Source organism: Cyanistes caeruleus, chromosome 3, assembly GCF_971803275.1.
Source record: "Cyanistes caeruleus chromosome 3, bCyaCae1.hap1.1, whole genome shotgun sequence".
NCBI classification, from domain to species: Eukaryota; Metazoa; Chordata; class Aves; order Passeriformes; family Paridae; genus Cyanistes; species Cyanistes caeruleus.
Genome location: NC_141703.1, coordinates 29,272,181 through 29,296,753, shown reverse-complemented (window position 1 = coordinate 29,296,753; position 24,573 = coordinate 29,272,181). Strand labels below are relative to the sequence as shown.

At 38.3% G+C, this 24,573-nt stretch overlaps 2 long non-coding RNA genes across 3 annotated transcripts in view; one reads left to right on the top strand and one right to left on the bottom strand.

Annotated features, from left to right (window-relative positions):
* Positions 1–753: 753 nt before the first annotated feature.
* LOC111922514 (uncharacterized) lies at positions 754–22,919 on the bottom strand. 2 transcript variants are annotated; one of them, XR_015284353.1, is made up of 4 exons: positions 22,808–22,919; positions 10,033–10,267; positions 9,360–9,440; positions 754–2,924 (listed from the first exon to the last, which is right to left on the bottom strand). It is a non-coding gene; the product is annotated as an uncharacterized LOC111922514 (long non-coding RNA). The 2 variants fall into 2 exon arrangements; XR_015284352.1 differs by lacking the exon at positions 22,808–22,919 and adding an exon at positions 17,135–17,240.
* Positions 22,880–24,573, top strand: part of LOC111922523 (uncharacterized) — a 16,461-nt gene continuing 14,767 nt past the window's right edge. Inside the window, exons 1-2 of the long non-coding RNA XR_015284349.1 lie at positions 22,880–22,968; positions 24,487–24,569. This is a non-coding gene — a long non-coding RNA (uncharacterized LOC111922523). The remainder of the gene's footprint in view (positions 22,969–24,486; positions 24,570–24,573) is intronic.

Genomic DNA, 24,573 nt, shown 5'->3' with positions numbered 1-24,573 from the left:
TTAATACTGGTACAGAGAAATTATGGGATTAGATACCCTGAATTTTGTAGGACTTTTTTTGAAAATGGCTGAATATTCCATTAGGAAAGTGGCTGTAGGTTGAAACCAGAGTTTGAAATTTTTTCCTGTTGGAGTATAGTTTCTCTGTTCAGCTTTTACAGTGCACCAAAGCTCTTGTGTTTTTCATGCTGGGGTTCAAACATTAATCCAGCCGCACAGCTCAGAAGCCACGAAAGAAACAAGTTTGTTTCCAAGCTCCCTCTGTATAAGGCTTTGTTGTAACATTAATACCTGCTTTTTGTGATTGTATTAATAGCCAAATTTGGAAAAGAAACTACTTTAAAATATCAGGTCTGGAGAATCATTCCTTGAGTAACCTGAGATATTTTTTTTTACAATCAAAGAACATAAACTGTCTCTCATATGGAAGATATTTACCTGCTACCAGGCAGAACTTCAGCATTTATCCAACCACATCAGCTGCTCAGCTGCTCTCAATTCACTTCAGGGTAAAGTCCTCTTCAATAGTGCTCCAGAAAAATGATACTGCTTATCAAAAGGGATTATCTAGATAATGTCATGACAGATACATGACAAACTTGCTTTCTCTGCACAAGTCTTAGGGCTAAGCAAATACAAATTGAGCCTCTTTCCCAAGGCAAAATGCAAGTTGATTTTTGCACAACCCAACAAAAGAAAAGTAGGACAGCTCTCTACATTGAGCTTGAAAGTAGCACAGGGTAAAAGTCCTAATGCTGGAAGTCTTTAATGATGACTCCATATTACTAAAATTTATAAATACCAGATATTTTGGTATATTTGTTCCAATACACTTTCATGTGATGAAGAGTTGGGATTTGGATGATGTTTACTTGGTCTCAACACGGTGTAGTGATCTCTCAGCAACTTCTATAATCTGCCATGAGGATGCTCTCATGGGTTGCAGTGCAAAGGGCTGGACAAGTGTACACTTCTATTTACAGTCTCACAATCTGAGATCCATCATTAGGCTAAACATACCATGGCAGCAGAATCCTAACAAGTTCACATAGCTGCACTGAATTAAAGGCTAAATTTTAAAATAATGGAAAAAATCATGTAAATGTAAGGCAAGAATTGAGTAAATCTGTGCATTTTCAAGAGCTTGTTTTCCTTCAAACACTTCTAAATACTTTACCACACATTTACTTGTAGTAATCATTCCCTCTTTTTCCCCCCACCAAAATATACCTCACCTTTCCAAAATGCAGGTGTATCTCAGATCAAGGCAGGCCTTGAAAAAGGTTAAGACACAGCTGGGAAGACACATTTCCTTAAAAATTTAACATAGAAAAAGTTCTTTGACCCCTAAAATTAAGCTCTCTTTTATAATTCTCAGTGCTTTTTATAGGTTAGTCTAGTCCTAAAGTATTAACTCAGAAACACTTTCCAGACATATTTAATGGTGGTTAGGGAACAACACACTAATTGTAAAGTAATAGTAATAATAACAATAATAGCCCATGTCAGTATGGGAGCTGGTAGAGATGAGTACATTTAATAAGTCTGAAAGAAAGCATGAAATTTAATTAATGCTCTTTGGCAAACTTCCGAGTTGTGTCAAGACATGGCAGAAGCCCACTTAAGGGTTAACCCTGTGAGGGCTGCTGAGTCTCAGTAACAGGCAGCTGAAAAACTTTCTGTGCCACTTAAGTTGCTGACCACTCACACAATTTCTGTACTTTCTGCACCTCTCAGGGGTAACAAGAGACACCACATAGCAGATGCAATGAAAATTTTCCCCAGACGATGAGTGTGTGTCAAAAAAGAGATGAGCTGCAAAAATATGCACCTCTCTTTTGCAAGCTTGGGATAACAACACATTGCACCCAGTAATAATCTCTGAATGCCGAGGCATGCTTTCAGTTCTTCAGAGAGAAAAAGGCAGCAGTGAAGGCAGTAGCTATGCATGAAAATCTCTTGTTGTATCCACCAATGTTTATGGGTGCCTGAGCTTGTTTAGGATGTATGAACTGTGGAAGAAGGTAGGCAGGATATTCATATTGTTTAGCTGCAGGGACTTACTACACACATTCAGAACTGCAAATTTCCTTCAGTTTCCATATTCCAATGAAGAGAAATAGGTTTTGCAAGAAACTGAGCTTAGGTGCTCTACTTCTGTCTCTGGCTGAATAGAAAGGATAGGAATGTTCTTAACTCAGGTACTTAATTATCTTACCCTTCTCAAATTAAACATCTAAGTGAGCTGCCTGAAGCTACCACCCAGACCATCTCAGATGTCCCCTCCTACTGAATGCTCAGGCTGATGCCTGCGAAGTTTTCCTGCTAGTGCTGTAGAGGAGATATAGCTGAGGAAGAGGTAATGGCACAATCCAGAAGTTTTTGAGGTTCCACATGACATGTGGTGGAATAGGAGATCTGGAGGATTTAAAAGACCCTGGTGGTTTACTCGGCATAACAAAGAGGAGAAAGCTGCTGGAAGAAATTTGGTGATTAACACAGAAAAGGAAAAAAACCTCTATTTTCATAAGGAACAGTTAACAAGATTTTGGTGATGTGTCCAAGGTTAAAAAAGGATGTTGGATTCAGGCTTTTTCTTGTTGTTAAGTGATGCACATCCACTGAGTTCCAAAGAAGGATGCAGGAAAAGACTGGAGACTTCTGTGTTACTGAACCTCAGTTTCACACAGCTCTGCTAGCTCTTGCTCTGAGACACTCTCGTTTCCACCCCATCTAAACTGCAGAGCTGTACAGTGCATCCTGAATGTCTGCCTCATGTCTTGGTCTTCCTCTCCTGGGACAGAGACTGTGGTCACAGGCATTACTCACAGAGGCAGGACAAGGTGTTTGCAGGGGAGCAGTGCAACAGGGAAGCAGAGAGCTGAGGCGTTTTCTGCTGGCACCCACTGACAGCTGGACAGCCCCTGGAAAAATTGAAAGGCAGCCATGATGAACTGCAAGTAGCTTTTAAAGGTGTAAACCCACAGTTTTCCTAGCTACTGCAAGGCTTGGCTTTCTCTCGTTACACATTTAGTTATAAACACTGGACAATTAACTGTGACTACATCTCATTGACAATTTATTCTGTTCTGTAACTCCATGCTTATTTCTGCTGCCTGGTACGACTACTAAAATGTATGCAAAATGTAAGTATGCATGTATGCTAAAATGACTGGTATGTATACTAAAAATCTCCAGGTTTCCAAATTGATTCTGGGCATAAATTTGATTCTGGGCATGTAGCTGATAGCACTGTGGACTGGAGCTGTAGCAGTGCCTGTGATGCTACATGGAGAGAAGAGTCCTGCATTTATTCACACAAAGCTCCATCACTCCAGCTTTCACAGGAAGGCAGATAAAGCACTTGTAGTTTGGATTCTTCTTGTCTTTTTCGAAGTCCTGTTCTCAGGAGCCTGGGACTGTCATAGGCAGTTAGGAAAAGTACTTGAATAGCACAATTTCATACCATTTGAAGCTGTGTTCCTCTACATATTTCAGATTATAAATTACTAAGAGCTTGTTTTTTATTTCAGAGCAAGATACTGTAATATATGTGGTGTACATTCATATATATGTGAGTACTCTTACATTTAAAAGACCACCAGGGAGACTTGCTGGCAATTTTCTATAGAGAAGGAAGTGGAAATGGATGTGGACTGCTAATACCAAAATATTACCTACCATCTGGATAGGCTTAACACATGATAAACTGTGAGGTTTGGACATAGATTTGTGGTGCTTGAGGAGATTGCTTAAAAGCCTGTCTACATTGTACTGGCCTGACTCTCATCCTGTGCAGCCTTAGTCTGTTTCTTTTTACAAGGTGAACACAGTAAAACAATTGAGAGATATAGAAGTCTCAAATTTAGAATCATAAACTAGGAATAAGAGTGTGTTTAGAGCTTTTCTACTCATTTTTTATTAAAAAAAAAAATCATCTCTTGGTATTCAATTGCAGAGCTCTAGATTCATAGATTATGAAACCAAAGAGAAAAACTGTATTCAGCCATTTTTTTGACCTCCCATTTAATAACGACCAAAAGGCTTTTAAACTCCTTCGGTTTAGCTCCAAATCTCAGCTTCTCTTGGAGCTACACAATTTATTAAAAATTTCAAGACTTGTTTCAGTATTTTTTCTGATGTGGAATCTATTAAATGTGTTAACACCTTGTTTGGGACTTAATTACTGTCACTGATAGAAAGTGTAACTTGTTACTTCAATTTATTACTACTGTAGGGTTGTTATAGTTATGATGGCCAGAGGGTGTAAAAAAAGCAGATTTCATAAGGCCCAGTAGTATTTTTTATAAGACAGATTGATACAGTTGAGAAAAAAAGAGATTTAGTGCCTTTGTACCTAAGAGCTCACCTGTTTTTTATCAATGATACGAGTTAGACATAAAAAAATAATACTTCTCCCTGAAAATTTTGCCTGACATAGGAACCATGCAGGCATAGTTTATTTGGGTCAGTTATTGAAAGGGCAAATTATAAAGCACTACTGCCTTCTGATGGTTTTTCTCTAGTCTGGGAAGAGCAGAGCGGGTGACAGAGGTTCTGTGATGCACAGTGTTAATGCACAGCTATATGAGGGTGAGTTTTATGCTCCCTTCTTGTCTTCTTCTCTCCCCTCTGTCCTCTTGCTGGGATATTCCCCACACTGTGCTGCTTATACCTGAGTTATCAGGAGACTGATTCAGCTGGCATTGTCTCATCAGTCTATCCTATTTTTATTTATCACTGCTACAGTTTCCTAACCACGCTCAAAATTTGTAAGTGATCGCTTTGGCATCAAATCATGCAGTTCTGGAGAGGTCTCAAAGGGTCATCTAGACTACATCTCTACTAGATATCAGATGGAAGTGAACTTACATAGACCAACTAATCAATTCCTAAAAATCTTCACTGAGAAACCATCAGCTTTTCTAGTTATCTTCTTTGTTAACTGTACTGTATTTCAGAAAGTTCTTTCAAACACCTATTCTCAATCTTTTTCTCTGAACCAATGAAAATATTTCACAGCATGGCATTAAAAACTGATCCCTCAGCACCTGACTAGGAAAACATAATTTCTGTGAGAATTCCCTGTTTGTAATTTCAAAAAAAACCCTCATACTTTTAAAGCTATTCAAGATACACCATGTTGAGTTTATTGTTGTTTTATTTTCTCAATCAAAATTTTGTGAGGTACCAAGTCAAATGCATTACAGTACTTGTGTGAACATTAATACCTTCATCAACCAAACACATCCAATATTTGAAAGCTAATGAGCTAAGACAGTTTCCTAATCATACTTATTCCTTTCCAGCAGAAAAACCCAAACTTAATCCTTCCCCTGCCAAGCCCTTCCTCTGGCTTTTCTGAAACACCTCTTTTTTTAGGAAACTGGAGGGGGAATGAAACTTGTTTTGTGAAAAGAGGAAAAACTAATCTGTTACTTCCTGTGTTCTCCTTACCTCTTCTTACTACCCACAAGAAAACAAGCTGGCTAAGTTGTACACGTACATATAATTAAAGTGAAGCCATTTTGGAAATAATTCCAATTTACGATGAAAAAGTAACATATTAGCTCGCAAATGATGTGTTTCAAAATTAGAGGTGTGCATAGGTTAAGTTGATTGTTAAACATAAAATATGTCAATTAAAAAAACCAACAACCCTACTAACTACTGTCATTTTCAGAACAAGTGAATGAGAACATCAAGTAATGAATTGAAATTAACTTGTTTCTCAGTAATCACAGTCTATCTAATTTCTTATGTCTTAAACATCTGTTACTTCCACATCAAAGGAAGGGTGGTTATATTGAAAGAAACTGGACAGTGTAGCTAGCTACTGGGGAGCCTTCCTTGCCAAACAGAAAATACCCTACTACACCCAGAGGAGAAAGGAACCTGAGTTCTTTTTACCTAGATCTATTTTAGCCATCTATTCAGTACTTCCACAGAGAATCCCTGCTGAATCATATGCTTTGGGATAAGAGGGCATCAAAAATTAAAGTGATTATTCATTACAGTTATTTTCATTATATTCATTATAAAGTCAGTTTCATTGTATTTTTCTTCCCACTTCCTTTAACTGAAATCTGGCTGAAGTGAAGCCTAAGTCCAGTGCAATGTAATTTAATGGAGGGTTTAGCTAGGAAGAGGTAATGAACACCTGTATCAAAAGTAGTGGTAACCATAAAATGATACGTGTGTTAAATATTTACCAGATCGCAGTATTATTTTCTACTCAAAGTTTACGGAACTACTTAGTGTCCTAGGCTTGATGATGTGATAACCCTTGGTAAATATTGATTTTTAAATGGTGACCACTGTACAAATTTATACTTGCTAATGGAGGTCCACAAAGCAAACAGTCCTAATTGAGCAAAAGCAAGGCACTTCTTCAGCTCGTGTGTTTGACTTGACATAGTGTGCCAGACGCAATGAGGCTCCCATGTGTTTCCCACCAAAACGAGGGATGTTCACCATACCTCTGGGCAACATGGACATGTAAAGATAAAGAATAAAATATCTGGTCATTTTTCCTTGTGTAATGTACACCTTCATAGAAAGCCAGATGGGGTATTAATTGTTCTCAAAACACTCATCATTCTACCTTCTCTTAACACGTGCTTTTGCTGCCTCACACTTCCTTTCATATTTTTTAGCCTTTTAATCTTTGTGTTTTCAAACTCTTTGGCAAAGCAGAGTCATTGCTAGTAGTTGTAATGGCAAAGGTTTTCTTCAAACCATGATTCTAAGGATCTGTCTTGTCTTTCCTCATTGGAAAGACTCATTCATAAGAGGAATTGAAAAGTCACCCTGACATCATAGGGCTAGATTTTTGGACTGCAGAAAGCAAGGTGTTAAGACTCACAGATCTCAGTGACATGGGTTGAGATCTGAAGGGGCTTCATTGCCACTGAACAATGGCTTTGAAGCAATATTGCAGAGACCATCCATACACTTGTACTCTGCCAATCTGCACTTGTACTCAGTGATACTGTGTTTTATGCATAGCAGGAAAGAATTCACTGTGCAAGTGATGTAGAGTTACTTACTGGTGTAAATGCTTTGCCTATGTTCCAAAAATACTTAACATACTGCAGGCTGCACACTGCAAGATTCTTCATTTTAAATGCATAGAATTGAAGAGATTGTGAGATTACTGAGAAAACCTGCTTATGTATTTCTGGACCTTAAATTTCACCCATTTACCCTAGACTGAGCACCCCAATTAAGGCTGGAGCATATCTTCTGCAAAGAAATTCTGACTTGAGATGAGTTGAATTTTTTAAAAAATGGAAAATCCCCAACTTTCTTGAAGAGGACTTTATCAGATTGTACATTGCTCCCCTGGCATTTCAAGCATGGTGAAAGTCATGCAAAAAATTTCCTCTGTCACGTTGTAGAGAAGAAGCAAATCTGTCATAGCCAAATTTGGTATACTGTATATAAATGAAAAATAATAATAAAAAAAGTAGCTGTGTATGTGTAGGGCAATTCTTTATCGAGAGTTTTATGCTTAGAGAGGAAATTATTTATTATTATAACTAGATAGAGCAAGAAGACCTCAAATCAGATTTACCTGCTCTGCTAGTGTCCACCAGACAGTGAAGAGCTGTTGAAGAAGCAGTAGGAATAAGGCAGTAATAACCCTCCCAGGCTTGCCTTTGTTTAGTCCGTTGCAGTGGAAGGAATAAGTATAACCTAAGTCCAATGAACTAGTTACTCAGATACCTTCAGGCCAGAGGTATTTATAGGTTAAACTTCCCAAGAAGAGTTTGTATGAATAAACTCCTCTTTTACTTCAACACTTCACCTTCTTCTGCACGGGCAGGCTTTTCTAAAATATTTCATGATTTTTGAAATGAATTTTTTGTTCCATGTAACAACTTACTACAGCTTAGCTTGACAGCAAAAGTTCTTTCAGCATGTTACATGGACGATTTGACCTGTATTTCAAGCATGGCCTTCACAGATAAACGGTGGTATTGGTAGATGCTGTGTACCCCTCATCTACCTGGGCTCAGTTTGAGTGAGCTCTTTTAGATCTCTAACTTTTAATGGTGCTCTGAGTTTATGTGTGTAAAGAAAGAAGTTGTAGCAAATGACCAATTAGCTACCAAGAATATTACTGAGTGTTTTGAATGTTTTTGCTGCTATAAATTGCAACCTATGGTTATATTTCTGTAGCTATAGAGCAATTGTACAGTTGCGTAAAATATATGGGTCACTGGTATGAGAACATTAACAGTTGCTTTCAACAATCTTATTGCTTTCTTAGACAATAATTATGTTATCAAAATGTACAGCATTGTCCCCATAGTATCTTTACTTCAAAAGACTAAAACTGGAGAAGGAAAAAGTCATACTTTACATACTTTTGCCCTTTCTAAAGGGAAAACCTGAGCAAATTTTGCTTAGCCAAAGATGCCAGTTCTCACAGTCAGCAAGAGTAGGTAGTGAACAGAACAGAGCCTTTTCAGTTGTACTGAGGGGCTCAGCCTTTCTGCACTGTGTCTGGGGACAGGCGTCCCACAAGCCACACATGCTGTAGAGACACATGAGAAGCCTCCCAGAAGCCTGGCTGACAGAGTCTGTGGAGGTTGTGACTGCTGGAAACCATACACTTCAAACTGTTGTAAACTCAGAGAAAATCCTTGGCACAAAAGCATGTGGAGCTCAAGGCTTTCAAAAATCCTACTAGTCTATTATTGAAGACACTTAAGTCTTTCCAGCTAAATTTTCCAGTTTGGCTTTCCCAAGGTTTCAAGACTGATCCATCTGAGGACCACCAGCTGTCAGACCTGGAGGGAGCCTTGTTGTCCACATGGTTTTGTGACATCTTGCAACAGCTGAAGAAGACAACTCAGCCTGTGAACTCTATACATAGCTGAAGTTTAAAAATCTCATGAGAAGTCATATCAAATCAACTGCAGTAGATGCTGCCCTAGAGCCTTACAAATGCTGAACTACACCACACAATACAGCAACACAGAAGCTATTTCATAACAGAAAACCATTGCAAGTTTATCTATTAATGGCACAGAAAATCACTAAGGCCAAAAGGGAAGAGAATCTCCAAGTCTGTTTCATCAGCTTCTTGCCAAATTGTGGGCTGAAACCTTAACAATACCTTTAAATCTGAAGCAAAAACTGGCAGCCCCTGTAAAAATTTTGGCTGGACTATGTTGCGTGTCTTCACCTCTGAATCTAATTTATTTGTACTAAACCTACAGTTGCTATTAGTAGATTTGAAGATAAATATATATATCAGTTGGATATATGAATAATGTGTAATTTTTTTCTGGGTATATTCTTAGCTAATAAATGTTGCAAACTTTTTTCTTTTATTTTTTTGGTCTTACCTTTGTTCATTTAACCTGCATCTTCTACGGAAAGTACCTTGCTTATTCTTCGCACTGTCTTCTCCTTTTTCTCCACTACAACTTTTATTGCACACAAGGGAGACACATCAATGACTTGTATTTGTTAATATCATTTAATGGTTCTCTAGGTGATTTTATTTATATTCTCTCCTATTCTAAGTTACTCAGCTATATAGTTAAATGTATATGTGCACTCATATAGCTTTACTAGAAGTAAGAAAAATATTTTACATGATTCCAAATCTGTGTACCAATTAAATTACTCAAAAGGTTTTGTTATCAGTTACAGTAAGTTACCCTCTCTACTGGAATCACCAGATAAGTGCCATGCTGTACTTCAACTAAAATACAAACACCCCTTTCTCCCCCATGAACTTCTTTTTTTTTCAGTTTGCACTGCAATATGTGCAGAAGTCCTAGTGCACAGTACATATGAGATGTATCCAGAATACACACCAATACATATTGACAAACAGAAGAAAGTGATATATGTGGGGTTTGTGTTATTTGATGGGGGTCTTTTTGTTGGTTTTTGTTTTTGTTTAGAGAATAAAACTGGAGTGTATCTTGATCTTTGGCCAGGGTTTGGAAATGCTTTAAGAAAACCCCAGAAGTAGGAGGAGCAGGCTGAAGAAAAGCTGTTTTTTCCTACCAGTAGCTTGGACAAGGCATTCTATAGTCCTGCTCATGTACGTGCTTGGATGCTCTGCAGGTCACTCCTCTTGTAATTGAAGTAAGTCTAGATTGTTTTGGTTTGAAGAAAATGCTTCATGGTATGCATGGACTTCCAAGAACAGTTAGGTAAAACTATATTAAGATTGACGTGGATGTGAGAAATCTTGGCTTATATTTGAAAATGCTTCATTCCATATGATCTCACCTGCCACCTTGCAAAAAACAGGAGAAATAACATGTTAAAAATTTAATCAGTGGGGTTATTAAAGGAAGGAAAATGCAAAATGTGTTTAGAACTTACAAATTTATACTAGCATTTATACATTAGTTATAATGAGTTCATGAATCAGCTTATTGTAGTAAAACTGATAAAATATGTGCCTGTAAATGACGAACTTACTTTGTGTGATGGTCTTTCTACATCTATCATGAGACAAAAAATTTTAGAAATAATAACTCATCTAGAGTGTGTGCTTATTTCCTTAAACTCTAAATATTAAACTCTGAAAATCCAGTCATAGCACACAAGAGAGAACACACAATGAGATCACCAGAAGTTTTCCAGCTATGTTATGCAACAGCTGTGTGGTATTGCATGGTTCCTTAACCTGCAAAGGTATAGAAAATAATGTAGTTTTGTTCATTGGCATGGAAAACAAAAAACTTTGTTGAAGCACGCTCAGAATTACTTTTTCTTTTAGGTCCAAAACAATGTAACATGAAGAATGCCATTTGGTGGTTATATCTGTAAACTGGTTTTGTTTCATAGAATAAAATATGTTGGAAGAGACCCATTAGGATCGCTGAGTTTCAGATTGTTCTCTTGAGGACAACTGATCAACTGATAAGAAGTCTCATTAACTGATGAGAAATCTACAGTGGTTCAAATATTTGCAACTCTCTGGACCCAGGCAAATTTCCTATTTTGATTATTTATTTTTCTGGAATAAATGTGGTGTCTCCAGTTCTTCCAAAGAATCACATAACTTTTTTTTAAATGCCACAAATTGTTTTGGTTTTTTTTTCATGAAAAAGTGATTTCCTAGATTTCTGTTAGAGCTACCCATATTGTAAGACTATGAATTTTACAGTGAGAAGAAGCAAAAATATCTTTTGAGTAGCAGCACTAGATACTTCATCCTCTTATATATATCATTAAACACTGGCCCTTTTATTGCTGTGACAGCCAATGAAGAGTGCTCAATCATACTGAGTTTCTAATTGCATACTTAGATTACTTAAAAAACTCAGATTGCTGGGATGGATTTAAACAACTGGACAGAACACAACAAACAATTGGCAAGCAAGACTGGGTAAGCCCAGATGGATTCTGACCGTATCTTCTTCCTAAAGAGACCAAATTTCCACTTTTTAGGCTTCATACATACCAGAAGAAAGAATAAAAAACATTATTGGTATTTTTTGTTTTCTGATAATTATGTAGCCTACTTTTTTTTATCTAATTCTGAAATGTAAAGAAGTCAGAAGTCAGCTAAAGTGACAAAGAAATTAAATGAAGTGGTTTTGCCATCCCTCATTCTTGTTATTCAAACAGCTCAAATTTTCTGCCTAAAAGCTAATTCAGAGTTTTGCTGCACTTGTGTTGTCTGCCCAAATGGCTTCTAACTGGGTGCTGTCAAGAGTACTTGGTCTCCATCTGTGACATGTACGTGTCAGATAGAGCATGCACAAAAGGACACTGTTTCTAGCTGCTCAGAAGGAGCCCAGCAAGCCACCGGGGCTCAGGGCAAGCCCAGCCCGGATCTCTTGCTGGTAAATTCATTGTGTTGACTGACAGTGCCCTGCAGGTCTCACTATTCAAGGGAAGGGTGAACTTTCTCTACAGGAAAATGAGCTTTCGTTTTCACCTCCAATTTTCACCTCTGAATTTCAGTGAGCATCTCAGATAGCAACAGTTCTCAGCCTAAGCCACCCCAAATGTCCTTCCTTCTCAGAAAAAAAACCAACCAAAAACTCTCCTTGCTATTCTGCAGAAGATCTTAGTTTTAATCCAGTACTGACCTTGGAGTATCTAATGATCTTTACATGCTACCCAGCTCTGAAATAAGCATCTAATTTTTCATTTAACTATACAAGACTAAATATTTAGTTTAATCACTTGTGGGTGGCCATCCATTCTTAATCAGCTAAGAAAATCAATATTTATTGTATTTGTGGAAAACAATATTTAAGGCTGAAATAGCTCATTAATGAAATAAACCCATATTTTCTCATTACTTTTACATTTGTTTGGTTTTAGAGAAAAGTTATGATACCATTTAATCATTGTAAATTGCTGAACTGGAAGTTTTCAAAATTTCCCTAATTTGAAGTCACAAAAAATTTAATCATGTCCCAAAGCACCCTCTTCATATATTCTGTCTCTGAGTATGTATGTTAATGTGCATTAATTATACTCTTTCTGAGCACTGTACATGTTTCTGACATGAGGATTCTACATTACAGTGAAGGATTATTGTACTTTCTAGGCCCACTGCAGCTACAGCAGCTTCAATCACTTTAATATATTTTATTACAAGTAGCATTTAATTAACAGTACATCTACTGACCATGTGAAGGATTCAATATTGCACAGGTTTAGGCACATTCTGAATTTTGTATGCTCTGGATAGTCCTATGGAACTGATGGTTTTATTAAAAGAATAGGATTCTAACCCCCCAAAAACCACTCAGAGTTTCACTGCTCCATGAAGTGGCTGTCACTGAAGAGACATAAAAGAGGAATGAGAACTGTGGCTGAGAAAAATAAGATATTTTGGACAGAATCAGAAGATTAATTTATTTTCTGCCTATATTTTATTTTTTAAAAGGAATCGGTTTGCTGGTACTGGAAGACATTAGTTTGTGTACTTGAAGAGGCCTTAATATGCTGAGGTATCTCTTGCAGAATAGGTTTAAAGTGATTGTATGGGATAGTAAACAACTGTATTGGGACTGGAGTTTTTACCTCCTCTATTGTGAAAAAGAGACTTCAAAGATATACTTCATAATATTTCTTTTAAAGAAAAATTGTTGATAGGATCTTTTGGAGAGTCAAGTAAACGCATTATTAATCTTTTGGGGAAAGGGCAGAACAGCTTTAAAAATTTGTCTTGGCCTGGTACTTAAGTCACACGCCTTGTGCATGCCTCTTCCATACACAGATTTTTTGTAGGTTTTTCAAGGCAGATAAAAAGTATCCTGAACCAGGAAGTTAAAAAAAACCCACATCACTGTGCAAAGGAAAGGTCTCAGGGCGTTTTCAAAGTCTTGGTAGTTGTTTTGTGCTTAGTTTGTACCTTTGATCACACTCTGCATTAGAGATGTGGCTGCAGGATAGATGGGAATCTTCCAGCACTGCACGAGCATGGTTTAAAATGGGATTAGAAAAAATGCAGGATGAACTCATGCTGTGCTAAAATTTTGTTTTTCTGTTGGTAGTTGAAAGTATTAACACTAAGAAATAAAAGAGCCATTATATAATTGCACATAGCAAAGAAATGTCAACATTTAATTATCTACATCTATCTATCTATCTATCTATCTGTCTATCTATCTATCTATCTATCTATCTATCATCTGTCTCTCTCTCTCTCTCTCTCTCTGTATATTTAATCACGTTTTAAAATATTTCCTTCAGAAAGAATGCAATTTCTTCACTCTGGTGTTGAAGATTGACTTGACACGCAAGTTATCTGGAAGCTCACACCGTTTGAAAAACGACTGCGTCCCCTTTCTGTGAAACCACTAGGTGGAGATGTAGGTTTACCAAGCTAGGATTGCAATAAGTTTAAAAGGAACAAGATTGAAAAACGCCTCTTTTAAAAAAAAAAAAAAAAAAAAAAAAAAGTACCAGATTGATAAATTATGTATCTTGTTGGTTACAAATTCCAACACATCTTTGAAGGAGGAAAAATGGGAAAAAACTAAATGCTCAGTTGTAAAATTGTCCAAGCAAATTATTATTTTTTAAGACACAAGTTCTGATGTTTAAGACTGAGAGAATAATCACTTCATGTTATAAATTGTCTGCTGCCAATACACACACATTTTCCTTTATTCTTCTACCAGCTGCTAGCTCATGCTATCAGTGATCAGGAACAAACAAACAAAAACTACCCCTAAATTTTTTTAGACTGCTTTCAAACTTTCAAACCAGTGGATATATGCCAGCATCTGGCAGATTTCAGGACTGTTTACTCAAGTTGAGGGAATTACTTTTAATTCTGGCACTTTTTCAGCAGCATCCTGATATCTGGTATAAGATGTAAAAAGCAAAGTATCATATTTTGAGTTGCTTCCTTTAAAATAAGACTTGCTTCTTTCTGTCTTTCTGCCTTATATGGTTAATTATGGAAAACGAAAATAAGAAGTCGAATGAAAGAGTTGTTTATGTGTACTGCTTCCCCTTTCCTTCTACATCAACCTTTTCTGATTCTACTACTTATCCATGTGCATTGCAAAGTCTCCCACATCAGACAACAAAAATCTGGGCTTTTTACAGCAGGGAAGAAAGATTCAGAATTCATTCTTCTGTATTTGTCCTGTTTTTTGAAAATGCTCAGGCAGCTCATACTAGTTTTTATAACGGTAGGAAAAACAAGTGCAATCTTGACTTCCACCCTTCAGCATCAAAAAGCAGTTCACTGATACAGTCTATCCTGCCTTCAGATTAATGTAAGGGTTCTGCAATTTTTTTTTAATTTTTTTTTTTGTTACTGTAACTTTCAAAATCCTGTTAGAAAGGATGTAGAAATGAACTCACCTCCTTTTGAAACATTAGAAAAAGAAATGTGTGGCAGATATTAGTTTGGAAAAGGTCAGTATCCTCATAAAAATGACCCCTCCTTTTCTTTAACCTTGGATATAGACCTACTTTTAGCCAAGTGTCTGAGGTTTAATACAGTTTACTACAGGCCCTATAATTCAGCTAATAGTATGTGAAAGTCTTAGGTGTAAGTGGGTAAATCATGTAACAGTTCTAGCCTTTTTTCCTTTCTGATTTCTGTCAAAGTCTTGTTGATTAGTGAGGAAAAAAAATGGGAATAATACTTCAGAAGTAAAAATTGAAAATTGCAGTGTTTTAGATTACATTGTCCAGTGATGTTATTATTTCTATCAGTGCTTGCAATTTCTAGGGCTATTTCTAGGGACGACAGCAGAAATGGGAGCAACTACTAAATATTTGAACAAATTAGGTCAAAAGAAGGGAGGCACTTTTTTTCTAATAGAAAACTCTTTAGACTCCCACCATCTGACAAAATCCCAGAACTGGTGATGCAGGGTCCTGCAGCTGTATTCATCATATTCAAGGGAAAATGCAGGCTGTTAGGAAGATAAACAATGAAGCTCTTCCAATAGCTAAAATCATAGAAGCGGACAATTATAGTAAGAAATATAAGAAAAAAGGAGCTTCTTTAACAAATGATATTCTAATTTTGCAGAAGGTGTATCCTTATCTCTTAAAAGCAATATATCTCATACCCTATCCTTCCACATTGCAGCGCTTCACAATTAATGCTGTTAATAATAAAACAGGAATCCTCATTATTTATGTGGACTAAAAAATTTCAGGCTTCTTGAGATAAAGAATCTTCAGATCTTGCATGGTGAAAATAAGATTATTAATTGTTTTACTTTTGAGTATTACAAGAAGTCCTAAGAAATAGAAGAAGAGAGATAAAACAGTGCTAAGCAGAAATGCAAAAGGAAACCTGGTTGGGGAGGTGGCAGAGTTCAATTTTCAACTTAAAGGACTGTGTGATTTATTAGTATTATAAAAATATCTGGCACTTTATAAATACATGCTACATCTACACAAGCTACAAGTTCTTGTGTGCAGAACGAAAGAAAGAAAGGGAGAAAGATCCCTGGGCTGGATAGAAAAGATAAGGTTAAAGCTTCAATTTGCAAAGCACTGCTTTCAGGAGGAACCTTTGTTTTTTGAGAAGCAGAAAGAGTCACTGAGGTGAGAGTATTTCAACTGATGAAGAGCAGCCTGTCTGCCTCCAGGCTAACACTTTAGCTCCATCCCAACTAAAACTTGCGTTTGTTATAATCCAGTTCAGATCCTTACCCCAACCAACCCCCGCTTCCGCCTTCTCAGCCGACAGTCTGCCCATCTTTTCATCCTACATTAGCTCTGAATGCCTCCTAATCAGTTACAGATTTATAAGGACTATGAAGAGCCCCTGCATTAAACAGCTTTTTCTCCTCAAATGTTGAATATGAAGTTCTTCTTACAAAGCATTTCCTACTGTGGTCACACATACACCTACAGAGGTATTTGCTAAAATAACCCAGCATAGAATTAAGGCTCTTTTGACAGTCGGGGAAAAGAAAAATTTCATCTCAATCTTAATTAAAAAAAAAAAAAAAAAGAAAAGAAAAAAATAGTGTTTGCCAGGCTACTCTTTTGTTTCTAGTCTGTAATGTTGCATATTAACCCTTTATAATCTACAGTCCAAATTTGCCTTGAGTCATACCTTTTTTAATGTCCCTTAACAAAAGGAATTGGAAATAAGAAGCTGAAAGAGGCAAGAGTTTTCCAGCTTTAAGATTTAGGTGGCAGCACAAAAGCTGGATACCTGAGTTGCCAGTTTCTTTGTCAATCTCCCCTCACAAACAACGTTCCTATCTTCAGCTCTCTCTTTAAAACTATATGCTAAGACTGTTGGACTAAGTTATAATGTCTTCTACCGAGCTGTCCCTGGTTTTAGTGTCTGATACGTGCAATGCGCACGCTCAAACGCAGAACCATCCTAACTCGCAGCCACTGTAACAAACTGGAGGGCACAGGGAGGGGGGGAGGAAAGGGGGGAGGACCACCCTCTGACTATCACATCTGAGGAAAACAGACGTTCCCCTCACCTTGAAACCCTCTCTACTTTTAGATGAGAATACATTTGATCAAAACACGATGCCATTCATCTTATGTGGCTGTTTGTCGATCATAGCTCCTGGAAGGATAAGCAAACCCTATGGAAAGACATTTATCTAAATTATCCTGATAAAATGCTATCACTCTGTGGGAAAAGAAAAATGAGGCAGAATACTAGTTTCTACCCAATTATACTAACCTGGAGGAAAATCAGAATTTGAACTACACTTAACAAAAGTTGGAGCATTGGTTTCAAAAAATAAATACTTTCTTTAAATGAACTTCCTCCTTTGTGAGGATTCAGTCTGCTAGAAAACAAAAAGTAAAAATGAAAAGAAAAAGATTAAAAATATGAACTGCATCTCCCATTTAAACAGCATATAGTTAGTGTTTGTGACTTTCCCCTTGACAACTAGATAAGAAGATAAATGCATAGTTTCTCTTAATTAGCCTTTCTTAATTAAAAACACCAGAGGTATTTGTGATCATAATGAACTCTTCTGACAGAATGGTCACTTGTTCTTCTAGGTGTCACTCCATGAACATTAGATTTATTTTTTTAAAGGGGTATAAATTCAGTGCTAAGGAAGAAATAAATGATGCCCACAAAACAGTGTCCCCTCGGTTTTATCTGAATGAGATGGATGTGTATCTTGTGGGTTTTAGAATGGTGTGGGGCAGTATTAGCCATCATTAGCACCCCAGTATGGATCCAATTCACTAATTACTTATGCTGTCTTGGTTCACTGAGATTTAAGTACCAAGTCAATCCCATTATCTGCAGTCTCCCAAGCTTGCCAGAGTCATCCGTCTTTTATGGAAAAAAAAAGCACAAGGGTTATCAATAGGACCCTGAAATACTTGGGATTTTCCCACTTCAGGAAGAGGCAAGATTAGTCCTGACTAAAGTTGCATCTTCTCTAAGCTGCTACTTTGGATGTGATAAAAGTGAATGCTGACAATTATCCATTACTACATAAAGAGCAGGAGAGAGAGAGAAGGAGGCAAGAGCAGTGAGGAGAGAAGTCTGCCACACACGCCTGCATCTGTCCTACGGTCGCAGGCAGCTTTTCATATCACCTCAGAGCTACAAATTACAATTCATCTGTTACAAACACATGATAATATAGTCAGAAATCAGAAATTAAAATATTCCAACGGCCTCGGGCCTCCTCAGAGAGAAAGAGAGAGGGAGAGAGGCTGAGAGGGAGAGGAGGAGGAGGGAGAGGGAGAGTGAGGAGTATGCCGAGCCCCTGCACTGCCTGTGTTGTTTGTGCCCTCCCTTCTCCATCCTACATGTTTAATGTCTGCGGCAGTACCGAGGCCTTGTCTGTTTGGGATGGTTGATTGACATCTGCTCTGCCGAGAGGAAGGAACTGGCAGCTATTGGCAGCACTGTCACGTTCATTTGCACACTTTATGAAGCAGCAGTGTGGCTACTAATACAAAAAGAAATCTTCTAAGCAGCATGACATCTCTTGGAATGGAATATTTGTCTTTACAAATGATTGCACTGCTGCCAGTACTTGACATGGTGCTCGCAAACATGTGTAATTGTTGGAAGTGTAATGATGATTATTTGCATATTTAATGTTCAAACAAGTACTGGAGAAGCAACTTAGACTAAACCTTTTATGGGGAGGATTTAAATATGTTCAGCATCAGCCTGATGAATCCCAGAAAAGAGTCAGGGGTCTGAGAGGAGAGCTCATGAGCATGGTTGCTGTATGAAAGGGAGTTTAAGAAATCACCCTGGAATGTGACACTTTTATAGGTTTATTTTGAGACAGATTTCATATAAATTCCTCTCCCATTCATTTTAATTGCTCAAAATTATATTTAAACATAATTATATGAAAATTTAGGAATGATCTACTTATCATGTGTCTGAAATCAGCCAAACAGCAAACTGAGGAAAGTAGATGTGCAAGCACATGTTTACTAGTAACATCAGTTTACAGAAAGCCTGTGCATGATGGAAATGGCACTCATTTTAAGGCTTTGGTGTAAATGTGAGGAGGGAGGAGGTCATGGGAGGGAGGCTTAAAAACCCTTTTTTCCTGGTCTGGAAATGCAGCACTGAACATTTGTGCTGGAAATCAGAGCCATGCCCAGCTTGACAGAAAAGCATTTTCCTCCCTGTAGAAAGCACTCCTATTTCTACCTTAGAAAAAGACTTTTCACTTTCCTGTTCCATATTATTCTTCCTCTTTTTTAAATCTTGTGACACAGAGACCTATTCAGCACACAGGCCTTACATGCACACATGTGCAAGCAGGCATGCACATTTGCACGTATGAAGAGAAAAAATGCTTTACAAAAGAGCTCTCCAATACAGCATAAAGAAACAATCCTTTTTTAGGCAGTATTCATTATCAGTAAGGCAGTATTCCTTTATCCATCCCCTGGGATGGATACACATTGGTTTTATCAGTGAATTCATTTCAGATGATACAGATACATGAATGGCAATTTAGCCCTTCACCTTAAGTGAAGAGTTTCTTTAACTGAGGACTTAATCTCTCAACTACTTTTCTGACTTTAAAGAGACATCTTGTCCATTTGAAACTTTCCCTTTTACATATATTTATCTTAGCAATTAGCTTTCACCTCCCCAACCTATCTAAACCTACCACACTATCCCAACTCTTCTTCCTTCCTACCTTTTCATCTCTTTTTCTTTCTCTTTTTTGTGTGGTCTCAGTACCAAGAGATTTATAATCACCAAATCTTACATTGTTTGAGGTGCAGCACAATAAACTTGACTCAATTATCATGCTGTAAATTGATTTAAAAAAAAAAAAATCTGATGGATGAATAGAGACTGAATATCTTTGTCTCTGACCCTGTCGTATCATCAGCAATTCTCTGGCAGGACTCCTACATGATTGACAATGCTGCTAATGAACACTGTCTTAGGCCGTGTAATGATTTACCTGCCATGAACAAGGTTTGGCAATGCTACCTTTGCATACCCATCAAAAAATGAATCCTTTAAAAACCAGATATATTGTCTTGAAACACAGCAGTGTCTGAAAATGAATAGAAAAGTGGAGGCATAAGATAAATACATGTCTGATCATTAAGTTAATTAGGATTGTTTTGTTGCTTATCTTGTCCCAAAAGCACTCCCTCGCTATTTATTTTAGCCACCTGTTGTCTCATCCTCACAAGAAGCCAGTATCATCCTTTATCTGACCAGCTCCTATCCTATTATTTACCTTGGCCAACAACTAATACAGAGATTGTGGTTGTAACAATTCCTCCTTACTAAATGTATGCTGGACTTCTATATTTGGTTTTTGTTTGTTTTTTTTTTTTTAATTTTTACACACACTCTCAGACCATCTGCTTGTTCCAATTTGTCTTCTAAGAAGCTGAAGATACAGAAAAGTTTGTACTGCATCTAGTACTAGCATGCAGCTCATTGGTCTTCTGACTCTGCCTCCAGATCCTAACCAATCCTCCCTACCCTACAAAGAGAGGGAAAATGCAACGGTGTGAAGGACCCCTCTGTTGACCACAGGTGTACACACCTACTGGTTCCTGAACAGGATTCTGGAAGAAGGGTATTTATGTTGCTTTGTCAACAATAAAAAGGATCTTTTTCTCTCCTCAGCAAAACATCCAAACCCATGTTTGCTGGTTCACTGAGCGCTACTCACTGGGTGTGCATTAGAATGTACTCCAGGTATACTTCCACAAAATGTAACTTACCTGAAATACAGTCTTGCATTTTTGTAAGAAACTAATTGCTTGCCTAAAGAAATAAGAGTGAGGGTAGGGGCACTGGAGGGTGTCTAGAAAAAGTGATGTTAAAGAGAGGAGGGGCTCATGAAAGAAACAGACTGAAAAGTTGAATTTAGTTCCTTATGAAATTCTTTGAAGAAGCAAAAGTATTTAAAAAACATATGACAATAATTAGCAGTATTTCTTTGGGGATTTGCTTGTTTGACCTTAGCCTTTTAATCTGTCAAAATATGCTAATAAGCCTGACAGACAGAAAGATAAAATACAGAGACAGATGAACTAACTGAGAAAACATCAGTACAATGCTGAATATACTTGTGGAAAAAGAAAAGAAGAAGAGTGCAATTAAACATTACCTCAAGGCTTTGATGACATGCTCACTATCAGGGAAAAGTTGCCTTCAGATTGGAGGGAGTGTATACATGAGATCACTAAGACTGTAGCTGGCATCTCTGATTGTTTTATTTTGAATAGGGACATTTTTCATGTTAATTTTCAGTCTCAAATTGTAATCTAACATATTGAAACATTAGTTTCTGCACACTGCCTTACTTCTGGGGATCACTGGGTACGTGACAATCCATAACTTTATGGCTTGAGAATCCTAGAGCTATTGAACAGGCAGGCCTTGAACACCTCTGAAGAGGCCTGGTTTCCAATGGCAGGTTGGTTTGGTTTTTTGTTTGTTTGTTTGTTTTGGTTTGGTTTTTTTTTTTTGCTTTATTTTTTTGGGAGGTGGGTGGGTTGTTTTTGGTTTTGTTTTGCTTAGTTTTGTGTGAGACCTTTCAGGCTATTTGTGAGAAGCCAGTGAGGATAATGGTCCCCAAAACAAATAGCCACTTTTAAGAACCAATCTACTCCTCATTCAAGGTAAGCTGCACAATAAGGAGTAACTCAACAGGAGTAAATGGAAAAACGTGGGTCAGTTCTTCTAGGACAACAGGGAAAGGAGTTTAAATTTTCCTGATTCATCTTTTCCTTTACAAAGTTTCTGTTTTCCTGTACAAAGGTTCTGTCTTCTCACTATAAAACAAAGAACTTTTGATAGTACTAGAATATGGTCATACCATAACTTAGAGAAGTGTCGTCTTTCCCTACGTGTGACACTTCTCAAGCGCTTCCGTTCAAAAAAATTTGGAAATCTGCCTGATGGTGCTTTGTTTCTTATTGATACCAGCTATCCCCAGACCACCAGAGAGCCCTTCTCCAAAATCAGAAACATGATGTTGTGATGATCCTCAGTAAGGCAGACATTCTCACTTCCACTCTTATTAAGTTATGAAGAACAGGTTAAAAAATTTCTCTGGGCTAACCTGAGAAATTTCCCTCCACATCCTGGTGTACTGAGATGTGTTTCCTAATGGTGAGGATAAGAATTATTTGAACCAGAGAAAAAACTTAGACATACTTTCCCTTTCAGATATCCTGTTGCCATGAGCTCTAAACCAAGAAATTAAACCTAAATCAGGATGTAGACTGCTCTTTGCTGTGTGACTAAGTTGGGCAACTCACTTCCATGAAGTGAGACTGTGAAGGAGTTCTTCAAAATAAAATGTTTGCACATTGTATATCAGTGTATCTTATTTCCTGACAGGACATCTGATACTCAGCTTTTCCATACAGCCAAATGAAACATGACATTTAAAACCCCCTTTTTTTTTCCCAATGAGTGAGCTACCCACCCCACTTAAGCTCCCTAAAAATATACAGAAAATGAAACACAGACATGTCTTAGCAGCCAGAAGTGTGTCTGAAATTACTGCCTTTGCAAAGCTTTTACACTTAGTCAACTTTATAATCACTTAAAGAGCTCATCCAAGATTGGATTTTTAAAAATGTAGCTAAGGGCTTTCTTCCTCTCTCTGAGCCAGATGCACAATTACAAGCCAAAAATTAAACCAAATTAAAATTTAAAAAGAAGTGAACATGATCTAGCTGAAGGAGATACCCGGGGCCTACTGTTAGGGAGCAGAGCGACCTGCCACATCCAGTGCCTTGCAGAAGTCCTCACACCAGCACCTTGCAATTAAGCAAGCGTGGTGCTCTGCACAGAGCACGGAACGCAGTCGCTCACTGCTTTTCTGATGAAGCACCAGAGCTTTGCTTACTGCTCCACTTTCACCTGCAGAACGTCACGCCTGCTTCTCGAAGCAAAGGCTCTGCTCAGGTGGGAAGGGGAGCCGACTTCCCAGCCGGGCTCTGCTACAGGCAGCGCCAGATGTGTCCCTCTCTTTGGATTATTCCCAGCAGCCACCTTGATGCCCAGTCTCCCGAGACGTACGGGTGAGGAGAGGGGCAGGAAGGCTCCTCAAGGCCGAGCATCCCCCCTAGGCCCCATCCCTCCCAGACGCACCTGCAGCCGCCCCAGCCCTCGGGGCCCGGCAGCGGCTGCCCCGCGGCTCCCAGGCCCGCCGGCCGTGTCCCGGCTCTGGAGGGGCCGCTGGAGGAGCCCGGCTCGGGGAAGGGGCCGGGAAGGGGTCGGGGAAGGGCCGGGGGAGGGGAGCCGGGCCGGGCCGGGGGCCGTGGGGCGGGGTAGCGGCGCCTTTTCTCCCCGGCGGCTCGGAGAGGTGGGCCGGGGCTTTCAGAGGGGCTGACAGATCTGAAGTTTTGGAGGCTGAATGAAAGAAACACTCAGCTAACAAAACAGTGCGCCGCAGAAGAAGTTTCATCTGGTCTGGCCAAATCCCTCCTTTCTTTCCATCTTTTCTCTCCTAATAACAGCTGCCCTCTCATTCCCTGTTACTCCGCTGTGAAGAACAAAACCTCCCTCTGACTATCTGTTTTTCTTTTCTTCCCCAGAGTAGGTCTCATTACTGGTGATTAGCAGATGATTAAAACCAATTCAGCTTCCCCCAGTAGATATTTTCTCCCTGTTTGTGACTAACGCGTCAGTCTTCAATGAACGTGCTCCTAAGCTTATTAACGGGCTCAGAGGATTAGCTGCCACCGAGCGCCGCCACTCCGATATTGTGATGCAGCGAGTGACATGGAACCATTTGCTGAGCACAGGCAGGGCCGCTGGGACCAAATATCTAAATCACAATTTTAGTTTTCGTCTAGGGGGAGGGGAAGGGGGAGGAAATCCCAGCAATAATTACAAAAAAAATCAAACGTTTTCCCAAGTCTGAAAATAGCCTTAAACTTAAGGGCAGGAGGACTGCCGTTTAGGAATAACAACCCGTCGCCCCACCCAAAAAATAAATCCTCAAGCCCGTCCCAACTAAAAAATTTAGGATGTTCCCTCACAGGGCGATTAGCTGATTTGAAGTCCAAAAGGGACGGTTTTGGTCAGCCACCAGTGCAAAACATGCAGGCCCCTCGAGGTTGATATGCAAAGGTGTGGGTATGTATCACATCTCTGTATCTGCTGCCCGTATATTACTATGTAAAACCCCAGAGTATAGCACTCTCAAATCGGAGATTAGAGCAGGATGCAAAATTAGAAGCTTCACTTTATCCCACCCCTCCCTTTAAAAACGATCAAGCTTAAATAAAATTTAATAGCTAATAATAAGGGAAAAAGAGGTCGAAATTATCTGCAGGTTTGAATTATGAAGTAAATTATCCCAAGAAAAAGAAAAAAACATCATGAAACAAGTTAAAATAGGTCAAGAAAAATATTTTTGAATTACACGTTTTCTATTATTTTATGCTTTCTATTTGTTCTACTTTTTTAAGGATTGTGGATTTGAATCGTGGCCACCTTAATAAAATTGAGCCTCTGAATTACACTTCACTAAACAGACATTATTGTAAGTAGCCCAGATAAATAAACTGATTTGTACTCACATTCCTTTTAAGGTCACATGAAACTCAAAAATAACAAGAAAATCCATTGGAGTTTAAGGAGAAATATCCTGATGAGAATCCTCCCTTCCATTTAGGTAT